General features: G+C 45.3%; 1 protein-coding gene across 4 annotated transcripts in view; it reads right to left on the bottom strand.

The window, feature by feature from the left end:
- Window positions 1-19047, bottom strand: part of USP40 (ubiquitin specific peptidase 40) — a 2045603-nt gene that overhangs the window by 1974385 nt on the left and 52171 nt on the right. The window contains exons 2-3 of one of the 4 annotated variants that reach the window (XM_069616008.1): window positions 10485-10634; window positions 10133-10235 (exon numbers count right to left, since the gene is read on the bottom strand). The exons of the other annotated variants lie outside the window; for them this stretch is intronic. The gene's annotated coding sequence lies outside the window, so the exon portion shown is untranslated. The remainder of the gene's footprint in view (window positions 1-10132; window positions 10236-10484; window positions 10635-19047) is intronic. 4 annotated transcript variants of the gene reach the window in all.

The following is a 19047-nucleotide window of genomic DNA, read 5'->3' as shown; positions in this document are numbered from 1 at the left end:
TGGTAAACTCCTCGCAAAAAGAGGCCTTCGCATGGACGCTATGTTCAAGCTGCCAGCTAGACAGCGAGACAGCAGCACACTTATGAACACACTTGCCCTAACGCACGCAAATGCACGTGCCCCCGCTGTCTTATGAAATTCTGGGCAAGGGAAAGTGTCGGCTTGAGTGGCGTCTATTACCACAAAAGAAAGCAATATACTAAGAGTGCTTAGACGCTGTTTCAGTGTATGAAAGGGTATAGACTTTCTGTACTGGTCGTACCACACTAATTAGTCCAAGTAGAATGTAGGAATCAACATCCAAGGCAAATGCGAGGTCGAGCAGTGAGTCCAGCGGCAGCAGCAAGACAGCAGCACACTTACAAACACACTTGCCCAAATGTGCGCCTGTTTTGGACCTGTTTTAATCGACTGCACACGGACTAAGGTTCTTTTGGTTTATGTTTTTATGATCCACCAAATCACCACCACTGTAATCTCTTAGCACCTAGGCTTGTCCAAAAAGATGCATACTGTGCCCTCGGCAGAGGTTTTCGAACCACAGTCCTTGAAGCAGGGGGAAAGGAGACCAGGTAGAGGAAAAGACAAAGAGGGCCCCAAATAAAGGACACATTGGTTAAGTAAAACTAGTAAAGAGTAGTGAGTGTGGAAATTGGATGGGTGAAGCACCAATAAGAATGAGCAAATATGTGTGGAAAGTGAGAATGAAGTTCCAAGTTGTCTGTGGCTAAAGGAGCATTTTACTTGGGGGTAGTTTTTTCTTAGATAGTCTAAAGTGCAGTGTATGTTTGTGTCACAGATTCGAAATGTGCTCAACCAATCTCTTGAAGTTTGGAGGCTTATGTTGCCTTAGGCCTTTAATTGATCCTGTTTGACTGGCTGTGCGACTTGACGGCTCCACTCTAATCGTCTGAAGCAACCTGTGTCCAACTGTTACTGGAGTCCTCTGAACCCCTGGTGCACCTGAGGAATTTCCGTGGGAGTTTGGACTAGGAGTTGCGGCCAGTCAGCGGCTGCCAGTTGGGTTGCTGATCCCAGTCTTGATAGCTGAACGCTGCAATAATTGGCGAGTCCCGACTGCTGGCGCCTCGCAGTGCGGGAAGAGGCATGCAGAGCAGGGCAGTGTGAATACACAAGGCAGTGACGCGTTGCGGTTAATCTGTCTGGCCGTGGCCGAGTTCTGGCATGACTGGTGTCGGTCTGTCTCGGGCCAATTTGTATCTGCTAATTTCAGTTATTTAAATGTTTTTTTCTCTGGTGTTTGGGACCAAGGGCTTTGTGATCCCAGACTTTGTGAATACATTAACTTTCTCTCACTAGAATGACCGTTACCAGAGTGGGTATGCATAAAGCTGCACAAAGACCAGTAGATGTGTGTTCCGCTCCTTACAAATCCATTCACCCCGGGGGCCATGGAGGTTCCTAAACATGCTAGCATTCTAGCGGGATCCCAACCTCACCCTTCATGGGATCAGACAAACATCCCTCTAATGTTGGGCGCATGATGGACATTCTGGATGGAAGCAACCTACAAAGACAGCGTTTACAAAAGGAGAGGAGGGAATTACTGAGTGGTGAACCTTGTCAATTAACAGACCTCTTGACCACTAGCCAGGTCGGGAAAAAAAAGATTGTACGACTGCCATGCGCCAACAAAGGGGCATCATTAAATCTCCCGAGATCCCTCAATTTAATCATCCAAGTCAGCCTAAAGAGTGTTCCACTGAACTTCCACTAGGGATAACTGACCATTTAACTTCAGCAGTGTATAATGCAATGCCACCCCCTTTCAAAAGTATGGCTAATGTCATCACTGAAGCCCTTGTCAACCCCAATTTAGGTGAAAAGGGAACGAATGCTACTAATAACTGTCAGACTGTAATTCTCCCCTTATCTTTGACTTGGTTAAATGTGAGAAAGTTATGGATTTTCATGCATGGGTTGATTCTTTTGACGAGACAATTCCTCAGCTAGTTAGGATGGATATAGAGTGGCAAACCGATCATTGTACAATACAGATAGTCACCAATAAAGCAGAGACAAGATGCCAAACTGAACTGAAGCCTGCTAAGAATCTACTGGTTGCAAATGAAGTATCGCACAGCCCAGCCCTTAGCATAGTTGCACCGGATGTTCTGCCGCCTTAATCTGTGAAGGGACCATAAATAGTTCAAAACTTACAGAAACTACGAGTCCCATGAACAAATGGTTTCATCCCCGACTGAGAACAGATTTACGTATTTGAAAGTCTGCAATACCAGAGATCATGGACCCATTTCTAAAAAGGATTGATTGGCGACCAATTAAATATGGTACTTGTGAACATTAATAAATTGGGATAAACAGAGCCTAGATAACCCCTGCAGAATTAAGTCTTGGCTATGGTCAAAACCTGGGGAGAGTTGTATCAGAACCCTGGATTTTAGACGTGTGAGGAGGGTCCAAATCAAGGAGTGGTCCCCGATGAATGGCTCAGATTGCATGGTCATCAGCTGTGGCCGTAGTAAACTCCATTCCCTTCTGAGCTGTTGTAATTAACTGGGAAAACTCATCTACCACGAATTAAGCGATTTGGATAAAAGGCACCATATAAAAGAATAAAAAAAATACAAATACAAAAAAACAAAAAATTGTAATTGACTGCCTTGTTTTTTACATTTGTCCGTCCTTATTGATGTTTTATGTAAAATGGTTTGTTATATTGTAGCGCTCTGAGGCCTATGGGTTAGTTGATGCTTTACAAAAATGAAATCACGCTCCATCATAAGCAGTTTACAAATAAGTGGCTAGCCTAATGAAGGCCCCTACGTAACCCCAACAGTTTCCCCTAATCCTCTTAACCACCCCTCACATAGGGGTCATGCGAGGGACTGAATGGCTAACAAACTCCACCGGGCCTTTAAGACTGGGCCCGATTTACAAAAGCGTTTTCAATGTGAAAATCTCATTGAAAAAGGCTTAGTTAATCAGACCCACTTTGTGTAAAGCCACACAGAGACAATTCGAGAGAGACTCAGGCCCGCCTGCGACAGGGACATCTGTGAGTGCCCAGTGATTTTTCAGTCAACTTTGTTCTAATCTAACCTCTTCTTGACCTCATAAACATGGGTCATGGAATTGTGTTTCTTGCTGAGCTGATACAAGTCCAAGGTGCAGCTCAGCAACAACTTACAAAAAAGTAAAACTTTTAAAGTCTGCTGGAGAATCGGTGCACACGTTGGGAGATATCACCCCATTGAAAAGCACATTAGGTGTTAGAATGATATATCCACGCTTCAATCTGTGTGTACCGCGTTGGTGGATGGTGGGGTCGCCAAAGAGGCATTTCATCTGAGGAGTACACAAGCTGCTCTGGCCCCTGAAGAAAATTGATGTGCAGCATTGCCGCAGAGCCGACAGCATTGGTAAGCTCAGCTCCCAGCCTGTGGGTGCTGAAGCTACTCTGGGCGCCACTTAAACAACGAGGGAGACCTGAGCTACATCAAAGTATCCGAGAGACAGTATGCAAGCAGCTTAAAGAACAAGAGGGAGTTAACTCCGAAATGGCTGACATGGTTCTCAAAACTGTGGTCCAGACCAATCCAGGCACAGAGAACAGTAATTTCCAAGTTGCTTATATAAAACCACCACTCCTGATCCGCCCCCAATTCCACCAGATGAAGCTGGAAAGAAGGACCAAAGCCCTATAAAACCTCAAGGGTCAATTAGTAGTTGGCGGCAGTAGGAGGAAGTCCTCCTTTGGTGCTGCTGGAGAAAGGAAGAGAAGGAGCTGGGGAAGGTGTTGAAGGCTGGAAACAGGAGCGAAACTTGGGCAGAGCAGGAGGTACGAGAAGAGATACAGTAGGATGGGATATGGATGAGGCAGGGCTGCAGCGGCCGCTTGGTAAAGGCACACCCAAAGGTGGGGAGTTAAGAGACCTGTAGGCATGGAGGAGTAGGATTCAAAAGATTGGTGAAAGTAAGGTCCAGAAGTGACAAATAAAGGGGAAGTGGAGAACAGTGGTGGCTATGAGGAAAGTACACAGAGGGGTTAATGAGGTGGGATAGTAAGGAGTGAATTCGAATACATTAATTGTAATAACAGAAATGCTGAACGGGGTGAAGAATTGAGAGAGTTTGAAAAAATGTGGGCAATCTGAAGTGGATTGAGAGAGGGGCCTGAAGAGGTGAAGACGAGTGGCATAAACGGGCTTTGCAAGAAACTATTAATGCGGGTTGGATAAGAAAAGCATAGGCAATAGAGGAAAGTGAATCATAGTGGGCAAAGGAAGTAGTGAAGAAGCAGAGAAACCTCAAAGGCAGAAAGGACGTGACAAAAGTGAAGGGGGAATGTTGGGTATCCTCCACGAGGTGAAGGAGGTGGTAGTCGCAGAAACTAGAGGTGGTGAGGTGGGTGGACTGTTAAAGGACTAGGAGAAGGGGTACTGGAACAAAGCAGGAATTTGATAATTAACACAAGTGGTGGACCCTAAGTTAATAAAGGGTACACCCAAGAAGTGGAAGAGCAATGATTTGAGAGAGATTCTAGCAGGTGGCTGGAGAAGCCCAACCCTGGCACGGAAGGAGGAAGTGAGGGATGTTGTGTTTAAGTCATGTCCCAACTTTAGGGCAGCCTTTGGTCACCCCCTGGCTCCAGTCCATCTTGGAAGGCCAGCTATTTCCGGCCCCGCTTACAGAATACTTCCACCAATTCAAAGTATGGGGCTAACACCTGGGACCGAGATGAGGTAAGGAGAAAAGACTCCTGAAAAATAGGTTGCAGTAACCCCATGGAGGGTTTACAATTTAGATTAGATAAGCAGGAGGTATAAGCAACTCCTGGGTATCCAGCAGTAATCAGACACCAGGAAATAACACCAGCGAATGAGGAGCTAGTAAGCAACGCTACACAAAACACAAACATTATTTATATTTGTTTAGTTTATTTAGCGCTTTACTCCAAAGCGCTGCACATTTTAACAGGATACATAAAACAATTAACATAACAGTAGAGGCAATTACCAATTGTGAATCAGACCAACAAAACAGTAAGTAGGGCAATTAAACTGAAGGGAAGAGGAGAGTAGTGCAGTAGAACTGAGAGGGAGGGGTAGGGGTGGGGAAGAGGAGGAGGAGAGGGAAACGGATGGGGTAAAGGGTGAGAATGGGGAGGAGTGGAGGGAGATGATCAAGGTGATGAGGCAAGGGGACAATTATTAAAAGACAATTATTGTTTCCAATATTTATAACCCCTTATGCTTTAAATGTCACAATGCTGTGTCCTAATGTTTAATTACTGATTGTCCCAAATGCACAGAGTTCAAGTCACATAGTTGTGTTTGTTCGGCATCAGTTGGCCTGGGCACCAAAAGTAGCTCCTGGTAACTGTTGGTTTTAAGCTAACCAGGCACTTATACTATTGTTAATTTCTTGCCGAGTTACACCTTGGACTTGTATCAGCTCAGCAACAAACACAACTCCATGACCCCATGCTTAGGCAGTCAAGAAGAGGTTACATTAGAACAAGGTCCTGGGAGGATAGCTCAGGGGCAACAGGCTCGCCATGGAAGCAAGACGACACGGTGCACCACAGGTTCAATCCCCGGGTTCGCGCTTAGAAAGCTTTGGGTATTAAGGACGTTATAAATAACCTATTTAAACATATCAAGGTTGCCTGGCAACTAGTATTTACTGAAAAATCCCTGGACCCTCACATATGTTCCTGTCAAAGGCAGGCCTGGCTCTCTCTCTAGCTGAGATACTGGAGCCTCAGAGATACTTAAAGGTTAGCAATTATAAAAAACGTAATAAGAGTGAATATGCATAGCCAAAAATAGTTTTCAAATTGTGTATATATGTGTGGCTTTACACAAAGTGGGCCTGATTTACAAAGCATTTTTAAATGTGATTTTCACATTGAAAACGCTTTTGTAAATCAGGCCCAGTCTCCTGGAGGCCCGGTGGAGTTTGTAAGCCATTCAGTCCCTCGCGTAACCCCTATGTGGGGGGTGGTTAAGAGCTGTAGAGGAAACTGTTGGGGCTACGTGGAGGCCTTCATTAGGCTAATCACTTATTTGTAAGCTGCTTATGATGGTGGGTGATATACATCATACTAGCATGTAAGCACTGTCTGACCCTTCTAAAATTATTAATATTATTACCAACTTGATAAGGGTTCAATTCACCCTCATACAACAAGGCTTAATAGGCCAATGGGATACAATTTAAAACAAAATTCCCCAAATGATGTAAGAGCTCTAGCAAAAAACCAAGATGGGGAAGAAAGTATGCACTTACAGCACTCAATTGCTGGGAGGTAAAGGGAGGCAGGCAGCACAAAAAAATTCCCTAACAGCACCCCTTGGTAAAGTGGTAAATGGAAACAGGTGCAGCACTTCAGGGTCACAGCAGAACACCTCTGCTGTAGTAAAGTAAAATTGAGGCTTGCACTGCACTTAAATCCATTAACAGTATCCCTGGCAGGAAGATTAAAAAAAAAAGTCTGGAAACATGCCAGCATACTCGACTATGAAGGGTGCCAACTAAACATTGAATCCTCAGTGACCGTCCGTCCCAGGTTATTCAGGGCTCTTGCTCCTCCCCTACCTCTATCTCCCCTGCACTGCCCCCCCCATGGCTTTCTCCCTGGCTCTTTAACACCTATCTTGCTCCACTTGCAAACCTCATTTCCACCTTCTCCGCAAATTTGCATTTCTATGCAGTTGATACACAACTCTTCTTCAAACTTGCATCTGATCCTCTCCTTACTTCCTCCATCATTCCTGACTGCCTATCTGCCATCCAGTCTTGGTGTACTTCCAATGATCTCTGCCTCAATGCCAGCAATACGGAGATCCTTCCCTACTGGGACTCCTGCTGCCTCTTTCTGCCCTCACTCTGGCCGTCTTCTATGGGCTCTCCCCCTACTACTTAATCTGAAGCCAGAAACTTTAGCATCATCTTGAACACCTCTCCTTCCTTCTTCCTTCACACTCAATACCTTGCCAAGAAGGACAACTTTCAACTGTACCTCCTCAAAGGAATTCTTCATTTCCTCACTTTCCCCCAGAAGCTCAATGTCTCTAGAGCTCTGGTTCTCTCTAGCCTAGACTACTGCAATAGCCTTCTCCTGAATCTACCCTGCTCTTCTCTACAACCCCTCCAGCTAATCCAGAATAGGGCTGCAAGATTTACCTTTGGCCTCAAGCCCAGGGACTGCATCTCTCCAGCCCTGAAAACTATCCACTGGCTCCCAATTACTGCAAGGATCAAATTCAAATACCTCTGCATCATCCACAAGCCTATCTGGGGCTGGGGACCACGCCATCTACAACTTGCTCTCATTAAGTACTCTCCCTCCAGATCTTTAGGTTCCTTCTGCACCAACTCCCTGTGTGTCAAGCGCTTTGCTAAACAGCGAGCTGGAGGACAATCGCTTTCCTCAGCAGGCTCCCTCCTATGGAACAGCCTCCCCCTTCCTCTTTGGCTTGAGCCAGATCGCCTCAAATTCCGGAAGCTCCTCAAGACTTTCCTCTTCACCTCCCATTTTCCCTTCCTCCCTCCTCTCCTAATCTACACTGTTGCGGAGATAGATGATCAGGGCCCTTATGTGTCCTCCTGGGTCCTGGCCTCTCACACACAATCGCCTTTAGCATCCGCTGGCTCCCAGCACTTGCCTTGGCACACACTGTCCAATGCCACCACAGGCTGCACTTACATATTTATTGGCAGTTGACCACTCTCACCTATGCACTTACAGCTGTTCACTCACAGCACTTCCCTCTGGGTACAACCAGCACTCACCCCCAACCCCCTCACCCCTTCTCTTTCTCTGCACTTTGTACGTTCTGAATTTTCACAAGGCCTAGTAAATCTGCTTGATCTTTTCACTGTTATATTTGATTTTCATTCCCTAGTTCCCTACCTGTTGCCGCTTTGAAACACAATGTACTTGATGTAAAAGTGCCAACTGCACAATAAATAGAAGGATGAAAACGGAGACAATAAATGAAGAAATGGAGATAACAAATTACAAAACTACAGAGGGTACAAAACGACAAGATGAAAAAAAGAACTAAATATAGGCAATAATACATTATTGCAGGTTTGCGTTTAAGTGGGGGATGGGGAGAAGAGTGTTGCCAGGCATAAGTGGTCAAAGGGGTTCTGAATTGTCCCCCTCTGTAAAAGGGCATTTGCAAGTATGGTAAAAGTGGCAAATTAGTGAAAAAGATTTAAAAACAAAACCAAGATTTTAATTATAAAAAAGGTCCACTAGATGCTAGTCACAGATTATAAAAACAGATTGCATGTAGATAATATGTGCGATGCAAAAGGTATGAGGTTATTTTTCTAAAGTTAAACATGTTTTGTTATATTTGCATTTAGATGTAATGTCAGCATTAAACAAATCACATAACCCGAGGGGGGGACGGACAACTCTGGATACTGCTAAGGAATGGGGAAAGGATCTTAGAAGGAAATGCCAGGTGCTACTGGGTTCATTGTTTGCCATCATTAACATTAAGCACTTCGACATAAAGTTGAGTTGATAGAAATAGATTTTAGGAGGAGGGTATGTAATATGATCAATATTACAAGGTTTGTGCATGCCTAGGCCAAGCCTGGCATTTAGTCTTGTGTGCACTTTCTGCATGAAAGCGTGCTCTGTGAGACAGTGACATGTTTTGCTAGGCATATTTTGCATGACGGTATGTTTTGCCAGGCAATGATGGCCTGTATATTGTTGAGACATGCCCCTGTTTTCTTTATGCACATGCAGGGTAAGAATTCGATTTACAGGGGCTCTCTTGCGCACTGCTGAAGATGGTCGCCTGAAAGAGGAGCTCTGCAGCCCGGAGATTTCGGTATCAGGTAATATTATCCCCATATATATGGTCGCTGTAAATAATATCGCCGGGAAAAAGTTGTGGCGATATTATTTGGGTGACCATATATATGGGGACAGGGGAAGTGAGGGTTGCGGGGGTGCCCCCCTGCTTCCCATGAAGAAAAAAAAAAGGTTTGGGAGTTGCGGGGGTGTCCCCCGCATGTTCCATGTAATAATGTCAAAGAACAATATATGGGTATCCTCTACTTCGCTGACTGTGAGGAAGCAAAATCATGGTAAACAGAAATCAAGTCAGCGGAAAATGTATAAACTAACTTTAAGAACCTAGTCTCACCATTATGGAAATGGACACAGCACTGCTGGTCATATAACCGATCACCATACATCAATCAATATATCATAATAAATAACATGTTTATTGAGTTTTTTTATATAAATTTATTTCAATATATTAAAAAACAGAATTAAATAGCCAAAAACTTGTGCAATGCATAAGGTTAAGTCATTTGATTTAAGAGATGAAGTGCATACTGTGGTAAAGTGCCAATGTCAATTGTAAACCTCAAAGGGATATCGACAGAAAGTACATCAATCTAAATAGATTCCCAAACGGAGAACACCAGGGTAACTGGGGAGTATCTCCAAGTGAGTGAAGGGGATCACTCAATCAGGGAAGGCCAAAGAAACTCTAAGGGAGTTCTAATGTGCAAACAGCAAAACTATGTTAATGGCACATGCTGAACAATGCAGCGAAACAAGATGGAATCATTGTCATAATCATCAAATTAGAGGACCAATTGTAAAAAACTCAATACCAGAGTAAAAACACATCTATAGGACATATATATAAAAGTACAAGTTAGGGATGCTGTGTGTCAACTACTCCGATGTCATGCAAAGAATAAACGGTAATCAGAGAAGCATGGCATTATGAAAGATTAGGTAGTTTCGATGGAAGAAGTACATCTTGCAGAAAGGTGCAGATGGAATCCATCTGCATCAGGACAGAGCATTCCCAAAAATTGAATCTTTGAGTCATTAAGCCGCATCATAATAAACATGCTCAGATTGAAGAAAGAACATTCACATCTGTAATAGAGCACATTAGGTTAATGGGGACCTATATAAAATATGATGAACAAAACAGAAAACAGGCAAAGGAAAAAGAAATCATCATCATGAATCAACAGCAAGATTAAAATTGTTAAAAGCATGGTGATCCGAAAAATGAACAAACAATGCTATGCCCATGTATTTAGGTTAAGACAAGTCATGTGAATAGAGGAGAGAAAAGGTAATTACCATAGTCTCAACCCTGAACGGGGGCTGGTCTCAAAAAACCTGTCGATAAGTCCAGGAGCTAACGGCTCAGCCACATCACGAAAAGATCTCATACAAATCAGATCTGTAAAGTAAGGTGTCACGTCACAATTCAAGTTGCAAATTGCCTTGAGTCTTCAGTAGTCAAACCTTAATAACAAAATTAAAGAAAAATCCATTAATCTGAAAGGATAAATTAAATTGAATTAATAAAATAAAATGAATGTCGCCAAAGGATCCGACAATGAGTCAGTTGAAGTAGAACCCGTATATATTCAAAAAAGGAACCAGACCACTACACAATCAAACGCCTAAAGGGAAGCACACAACTCACCTCCAGGTGTGCTTGATCGTGCATGTGCTGGCAATTAACTTTTAAAGAATGTAACGTTTCAGCAGGTCATAGTGTCAGAAACTCTGTTGAAAGCAGTGCTGGAGAGTAAACTTGGATTAGATTAATCCATGTGAGGAAAGTGAACCACATCTATAGAACAAACAAATGAGTGGGGAAACTCTGTTAGATACGTGCAGAAAGCGAAATGAGAATCAAACACATTGTAGGCAATCTAATCTCGCCTGCGCAAAATGTACAAATGGCTTAACAGAAAACGGAGAATAAATCAGCCCACTAACTCGTCAGACGGCTGGATGAACAAGCCGATACAAAGACAGAAATAGAAGTAAAGTGAAACAAAAAAAAGGTACGGACTGTACGGGTGCATATTAATCCAGGCTATGAATAGCCTGAGCATTGGATCGTGGAACGATCCGTCAGTCCCATGTTAAGCGACCGGAGTCACAGAGGCAGAATGCTGTATGCACTCCGAGTCTCGCACTACGCGAGGTAGTGATTTGTAAAGAAAAACATGTAATACAGTCCCCACAAAAAACTGCAATTTTTCAGCAATTTTTTTACATGGCGATATTTTTGTGGGGACATTATTACATGGAACCGAGATTTCACAGCCAAAACCTCGATTTAAGGAGTGCACATCGACCTGCATTATCCACATCTAGTGTCGGAAAGTCTATATTTCCCCCCCAATGCCATCAGTTCTTGTACTACCTGAATGATGACTGAGATCTTAAATCTTTGGCGCGTCTGTGGCATGCCCGGTGGCCGCCCTCCTGCCCTGTGTTGCGCTGCACTGACCAAAGCAACTTCCCAGCTGAGAGCTGCGGACTGAGCGGTGTGGGGACCCGTGTCCTACTAGAAATGGCAGCAGTGCTGGCGTGTGCTGTATGTGTGGGGACCCGCGGTGCTGGTGGCGCACTGCTCCCCCGACCATCCTGATGCCACGGGCAGAGACTGCACATGGCTTCTTCGCCACGATAGGAGGTGAGCCAGGCCACTACGCAGAGACACTGGGACCTGCAACTGCTCTGTGGGGAGATGCTAGCCACTGTGCCTTCCAGGTTGGTCCGGCCCGGCCCGGAGTGCAAGATTCATTGAACTGAGGGACAAATTTATAATGCTACGAGCGGCGGTAGCTCGAAATAAAATAAAAAATTTAAAAAACTACTGCTGCAAACTATGCAATTTGCCCCTTTTAGTTGCTACGATCCACCGGCACGGTGGCTGTGCCAACACTGCGCAGGCTAACTGCCGCCTGCTAGTGCACCGGTCAATACCATTGCAACCATGACTGAACTTCCTGCATGGATCTGGCTGTGGATTGAAATGGCAAGATGTGTCAACGATGGTGGAGTGTGGGCTACGTCAAACCTGGTATGTTTGTACACTTCTTACTGTGTATACTGCAGACTGATCACCCGTTGTGCTATAAACCCGATACCCACAGAGGCTGTAAATCACACTGTTAATCCTGACAGGATATTACGCTTTGTACAATGTGAAGTGGCACCTCTGTGATAAACCTATGCTACCACTAGCTCAAGGCCCGGTTACGAAACTTTGAGTAAAACGAGTACTACTGACAAGCAGTCATCGGACTAAATACCTGCAATTGTAAAAGACCACATTGGGTCATGTTTGCGGGCTGGGATGTGACGAGGGCGGTGATGATGTAGTGCTGACTGTGCTGGACCCCTGTATATCTCTAAACTGGCAATCCTAAGATTGAGCCATACACCACACGAGATGCTGTTAGTGAGAGACCCAAATAGCGGTGCAACGTCCCTACCCCTTTATCCCCTGAATACGTGATCCTGCACCAGACCCCAACTCATCAGTTCGATAAAATCCTGTATGGAACAAACAGATGTTCGTATCTCTGAAGCAGAAACTAGAGTAGGGGCAACCGAAGATGAGATCAGAGAGCTTAGAGCAGACGTCACTTCACTCTCGAAGCAAGTGCTTGCCATTGGCAAGAAAAATGATGATCTAGAATCCTGTTCAAGATGCAACAACTTGCGGATAACAGGCATCCCGGAGGATAACTGATGGATCCATGGAGGAATTTGTGGAGCGGACCCTCATGAGCTTATTATAAGATCCTAAACTATCACCACAATTTGCAATTGAACGAGCCCACCGGACATGAGAGCCCAACCCTAAGCCGGGTGCGCCACCCTGCCTCATAATAGCCAGTGTACTCAACTACTGTGACAGATGTCCTACTTGCCGCAAGAGCCAAGGGAGAACTACTGCTGGGATCCAACAGAATTCACCTGTACCCAGATTTCTGGATTGCGGTGCAACAGGAGAGGAAAACTTTCATGGCTGTGAAAAATAGACTTTGCAACCAAGGTGTAAAATACGCCATACAATACCCAGCTTAACTGCGAGTTGAAAATGACGGCAAGGTGCACTTTTTTAATATACCTGAAGAAACCATAAGATTTCTGGATGAACGCTCCCCTGGCTGAACAGGGCTTGTGTGACCTCTGTTGTTGGGATGTGCCCGTAACTGGTACTCGTTGAGATATGACACACACAATTCAACTGTCGTCTATTGATGTTATTTCACATTCTGAATACTGTTGCTCTGGTGGACATGCTCTTAAGACTCCGCATCTGACTCACTGTTGATTTTACATTATGCACCCCAAAACGTATTCAAGATATACTGCGTATGGCTGTGGTGAAGCCCGGACTGCGGCCGGCAATCTTTTTCCCCCACCATGCAAAGTTGCAGGTATTGTTGGGTTGGTGGTTCTGGGGTATACATTCCTCTGACTGGGGATGGGTTTGGGTTTTGGGTTTAAAATACAAAACGTGCTTGACATAGATGCTATGTTTATAAATGTGCAGTGTTATTTGGAAGTAATCTCTCTGAAATGCTTTTCCTTGACCTGACACAGATACAGGACCTTTAGCATACATTGGGATGATAAGGGATGAGATACCTCAGTGCATGAGTTAGAATGTGCAGGGACTAGGGAACCCAGTTAAAATGCGGAAGCTTAACTTTATGTGGAGCGACACAAAACCCATATTCTGGTTCTGCAAGAAACACAAGCAGTGAACGCTGGTTGTGAAAGATTTACTAATAACTGGGGGGCACAGAGGTTCTTCACAACATATTCCACACAGTGTAGAGGAGCGATGACTTTAATCTATAAATCAATACAATATACACACAAGAAAGCACATTTAGATACCTTGGGTCACTATGTGCTATTTTACGGGACACTGATGAGACTAGAGGTGGTGTTGATGAACGTCTATGGGGCCAACGTAGATGAAACGCAATTCTACACTGCCATGGTGGTGTCCGGTCAAATGTTCGAATGCATTTGATCGAATGACAAAATGCTCGAGTCAATGTGACCGAAAACAAAAAGGTCGAATTATTTATTTTTTTAAGTATATATTTTTTTTGCTCTAGTATAGGTAAAAATTAAAATAAAAAGGTGTTTTAACACCAAAAACAGGGGTTTGGGTGGAGGACCCACCCCCCAAAAATAAAACAATTAATAAAATCGACCCTTTTTTCGGTCAAATTGACTCGAGCATATTGTCATTCGATCAAATGCATTTGACCTATAACCTGCCATGGTAAACCTACTGACATTGTACCACCTGGTACCGATTCTTTGGGCGGTGGGTGGGAGATTTGTACATCATTTTAGATACGGAACTTGACCAATGGACAAAGCTAGGCAATTGACTAAAGTTGCCCAAGAGTTATGGACTAATATGTCTGAGCAGGGGGTTATATGCCTGGGGAAGGCTTAATCCAATGCTGCGTGCATACTCCTACTCTTCAGTGCACGCTTCTCATTCTCACATAGATAAGTGGTTTGTGTCCAACACCTTTGCTGGAACGGTCTGCGATGCGGACATACTGCCGAGAACTGTCTCTGACCACACCCCAGTGACTGACACGGACAGTGGGTGAATCTCTGAGATCTAGACTGATTTTGGAGATTTAAATCACAGGCGTTACTAGATGGAATGTTTGGGACAGAGATGGCAAAACACGCTACAGAATAATTCGAAGTGAACACAGGTTTAGTGAACACACATACAACTCTGTGGGAGGATTTTAAAGTATACATTTGCGGCATGGCTATAGCCACTGAGCTGGGGATACTTTGAACGACACAACAAGACATTAAAGCCAGCAAAACCGCCTTGCACCAGCTGGAGCAACTACATGCGTTCCCACTCACGAATATCATTCTGTCGGAACTGGATAGGTTCAGAGCACACACGGATAGGGAACTGAAATTCTTCGAACACCCGAGATCGTCAAGAAGATATGGGGAGGGGGGGAGCATCCTGGCAAACTACTGGCCAGGGATTTGTGACAGGCAGGTGATAGCCACCACATCTCACATGTACAGGATGAATCTGGCGAATTAGTCCACACCACGCCTGAAGCAAATTATGTGTTTCACCCCTTTTATACCAAACTATACACAGATGTAGATACAGCATCCCCATCTGACAGAATCATTCCTACATGAACTACCGTTAACTGATCTACTGAAGCCAGGGAACTTGTAGACCTCCCAATGACACCACCAAGATATCCCAAGCAATTGATGCCCTCGCCCCTGGGAAAGCTCCGGGGCCTGACAATGGAATTTTATAAACATTTCAAATTGCATCTGGTCCCTGAACTCACGGTTTTGTGGGAGGAGCGCTGCATCGGGGGGGAGGTGAAGGGGGGGAATGGGGGATGTTCACCCCTCCACATTGAGAGGCAGTAATTACGGTGTTATTAAAACCTAACAAGCCAACTGAACAATGTGGCTCTTACGACCTCTCTCGCTGATAAATTCAGATGTAAAGGTATTAGCCAAAGTAATGGCCCATTAGACTGGGTCCCCACATGAGGTAGATCATCCACCCTGATCAATCGGGCTTTGTCCCTGGGCACTCTACAGTGCTCAATTTGAGACAACTATTTAACATGCTTTCTCAGAAGGGCCGCTATTGAGCAGCAACAGGAATGGCGGCTTAGTTACGAGCTCCTGCCCCTGCAAAAATACTAAATAAAATATATCCTAGAAAGTGCCTGCTATACGAACTTTCTTCCGACGTGGAGGTGAATGCTGGCTCGGTGCGACAACTGCCCAAGTTTCCAGACATGCAGCGAGTTGCAAGTGCCGTTATAACAGATTGACATAGCCGGCAGCCCAACAAACTGGTGGACGCTGGTGGAGGAATTCAGGGGCGATGATGCAATCCTAACGTGCGCCCGGTGCTGAGAGGCATGTACCGAGGAGGAGCATCAGAGTTCAAAGCTCCAGCCGAGTGAAACGTCCCCTGTGAGACGTGAAGAATACTGCATGAGATTGTGAAGCAGGTTCGGGAAAGCCTCCGACAAAGATATATATTCAGCATTGGTGAACGGATATTTGAAGATAAGTGACGAGATATTCTGCACAATACGCGCCTTAGCAAGATATGAGACAACGCTACGGAAAACACAGTCTGAGCCTGCAGTCCATTTCATTGCACATATTCCTGATCTACTGAGCAGCACACACCCCCACATCACGGTGCAAGGGGGAAACAGGAAATCACACTGCACCACCAGAATAATGTACCACAGAAGGGGGAGGGAGGGAGTCTGGAGATCTGGGAAAGAGCTGAGCCGGAGGGTGCAACACTAATATCCATGCAAAGCCGGGGAATGGCCTGGTCCTGAAACTATAGTGCCCAGGAAGGGCCCCAACTGGTGGTGTGAGAATAGAAGCAGTGTTGAGGATTTTTGGGCGGCCACAGAGACACATCTGAACACTGAGATCAGGCTATACTTGGGAGGGGGGGGGGTGCAAGTAAGTGGCGAGATCCAGTGCTCACAACCACTGATACACATTGAATGGGAAACACTGGGTGCATTGCTATATTACATCCGGACACTGCAGCTGTAGGGGCCTGTCCCCTGATCCTGTACATTTGTTGGCAAGCACTGGTGGATGCTGTAGTGCAGTAAGGGGCCTGCAGTCTGTGGGGTGGTGTGGTAGTGTTAATGACAACCTGTAGGCAACCAGGAGACCTATGTTCACGCCAGAGAAGAAGCGACTTACCCCACCGTCCTTTCTGGGGCAACGATGGCTGCTCCAGAGCATTCTGTTGCGGGAACCAAATCCTTTGATGCAGGGGCGTTGCTAGGGGGGGGACTAAGGGGGCTATAGCCCCTGGTCTTTTGGTTGTAGCCCCGGATAGAATCTCAGGAGCTACAGCCAAAAGACTAGCTAGCCCCCAGTCCCAACAGTTCCAACATCAGCTTAGCCCCGGGTCTTTTCCAGACTTAGCAACTCCCCTGCTTTGGTGGACACTGGCAGGCCTGTTCGGCCAATCGTTCTGTTGCACGTAGAGAAACTTGTCTCGACTCCCTCTGACTGAATTGTGATGATTGGGAAGTCACTGGTGGAGCAACATGACTAAATGCACCAGGAAGAAGCGTGGCCCAATGGACTCATTCACCAGCAATTGTGCCCCAGGCTCCAGGCCTGCGACTCCGGAGCAGGCGGGAGCCTCCAGCACCTCGAATAGTGAGACAAAAGATGACTAACTATTGGCAGAGATGCAAAGCAGTTTTATGGCCGTTAATGTCAAATTAGATGATATTGTAGCAACTATCAGGCCTTTAAAATCCAAACTCGAAAAAGAAAGTGGTCGTATCAACGAGGCAGAGGCCACAATAGGTGCAGTGGAGGACAGAGTGAGCCAACATGACTGCGTTATCATAAAACTTAAAAGGCAGAACTTATTAAGACCTGAGGAAAGTGAGACTATCTTGAATCACGACAGAAGGAACAATGTACGTATTGTCGAGGTGCGCAAGGCCACATGCAAGGAACCTATGGAATCATTTATTGAAGACCTCCTGAAAACTTTGTTAGGCACAGATTAGTTAACCACACGTTTTTTTGTTGAGCGTGCACACTGTTCTCTGGCCCTGGTTCCTAGACCAGGAGCTCCTCCACGCACCATTGTTGCAAAAATGCTTCATTATAGGGACAGAGACCTCATCCTAAGGTTGTCAAGGGAACGAGGGACGTTCCACTATGAGGCTAATAACAATCATATTTACCCCGACTTTGCGGCCGGGGTCCAAGGCCAAAGAAGATATGATTTGGTGAAGAGATTACGGAGGGCTAGACGTGTCCCATATGCTATGTGTCCTACAAAATTACACATTCAGCCCGGGGGAACAGCACATTTTTTCAAAAATCCTGCAGACGTTACAGCCTATATTGAGTCGTCGATCCCGCTCCCGATACCGGAATGCAAGAGAACCTAAACGGGACACAGGAGAGGATTCCAGACAGATTGACATGGAGGACTGATCGAGATGTGTTATTCTAGTGCTGGTAATTAGTATAGTATAGGCAGGCACACAAAGCTGTTGAAATGTAGCCGGGGAGGCGGCTGCTTGGCAGGTCCACTAAGGTTGGGGCAGCTCAAGGCGTACCTCAAGAAATGTCCATGGTTACACAGGGGCAACATCAAGTTGGGGTGGATGGGGAGGGGTGGGGAATGGATAGGGAAGTTCATGGGATATGTTTGGGTATGGAAATGAGGGCTGTAAGTGGGTGGGGGAGGGCGAGTGGGGGTTTTCAAAAGCAGACGACAGCAGGTGGATAAATGGACTGGGGTTGTGCTGTGCTTCGGTTGGTTTATGTAATGTGATTCTCAATTATCGTTTGTGGGTACAACTAAATGCCAGGTGAAGTGATTGGTTTAATATTGTGGAATATTTGGGGCCTAAACAACCCCATTAAAGCTAGAAAGATTATAGCATAACTGGATAGACACTCTCCCAAAATAGTGATGCTGTAAGAAACTCATGCATTAATACCAGTACATGATGGGTTTGCACATAGGGGCTGGCAACAGAAATATTATACAACCTACTCATCTCAAGCTAGGGGAGTGCTGACTATGGTGCATCAATCGCTGCCTCTTCAAGTAGAGGAGATACAGGCGGACCCTGAAGGCTGATATGTTATAGTGAGAGGGATGCTACGAAGCGAGAGAGTTACATTGGTTATATTGGTAAACACCTATAGTCCGAACATAGACGATGCAGGATTCTGTGCCCGTGTGTTAGAGATATTGGTTAGCAAGGGAGACGCTCCAAACATATGTGGGGGCTATTTTAATACAATCTTAGATCTCCTTATGGACTGCTCAAGCACCACACAGCGTGATTTATCTGGCGCAGCAAAAATGATCAAGTAAGTGATGGGCCAACTTGGACTCGTCGACGTATGGATGGACAAACACCCAAGAGTGGCCGAATATACTTATTACTCTACGGTCCATGATGCTATGTCACAGATTGACTTCTGGCTGCTCTCGTCAGTAATGGCACCATGCTTGCATGACAGCAGAATATTACCTCCTACCCTGTCAGATCATTCACCTGTGGGGATATCAATGGAGCTCGGTAAAACGCTGCGGTTATTGTGGACGATGCCACGATCAATGTTCATGGATAGTGCGCTGGTAGAGGATATGCAGGAGAACA

The sequence above is a fragment of the Ambystoma mexicanum genome, chromosome 9, assembly GCF_040938575.1.
Source record: "Ambystoma mexicanum isolate Mex_15411 chromosome 9, UKY_AmexF1_1, whole genome shotgun sequence".
NCBI lineage: Eukaryota > Metazoa > Chordata > Amphibia > Caudata > Ambystomatidae > Ambystoma > Ambystoma mexicanum.
Note: the sequence above shows the minus strand (reverse complement) of the source record. Positions and strands in the feature narration are given on the sequence as shown.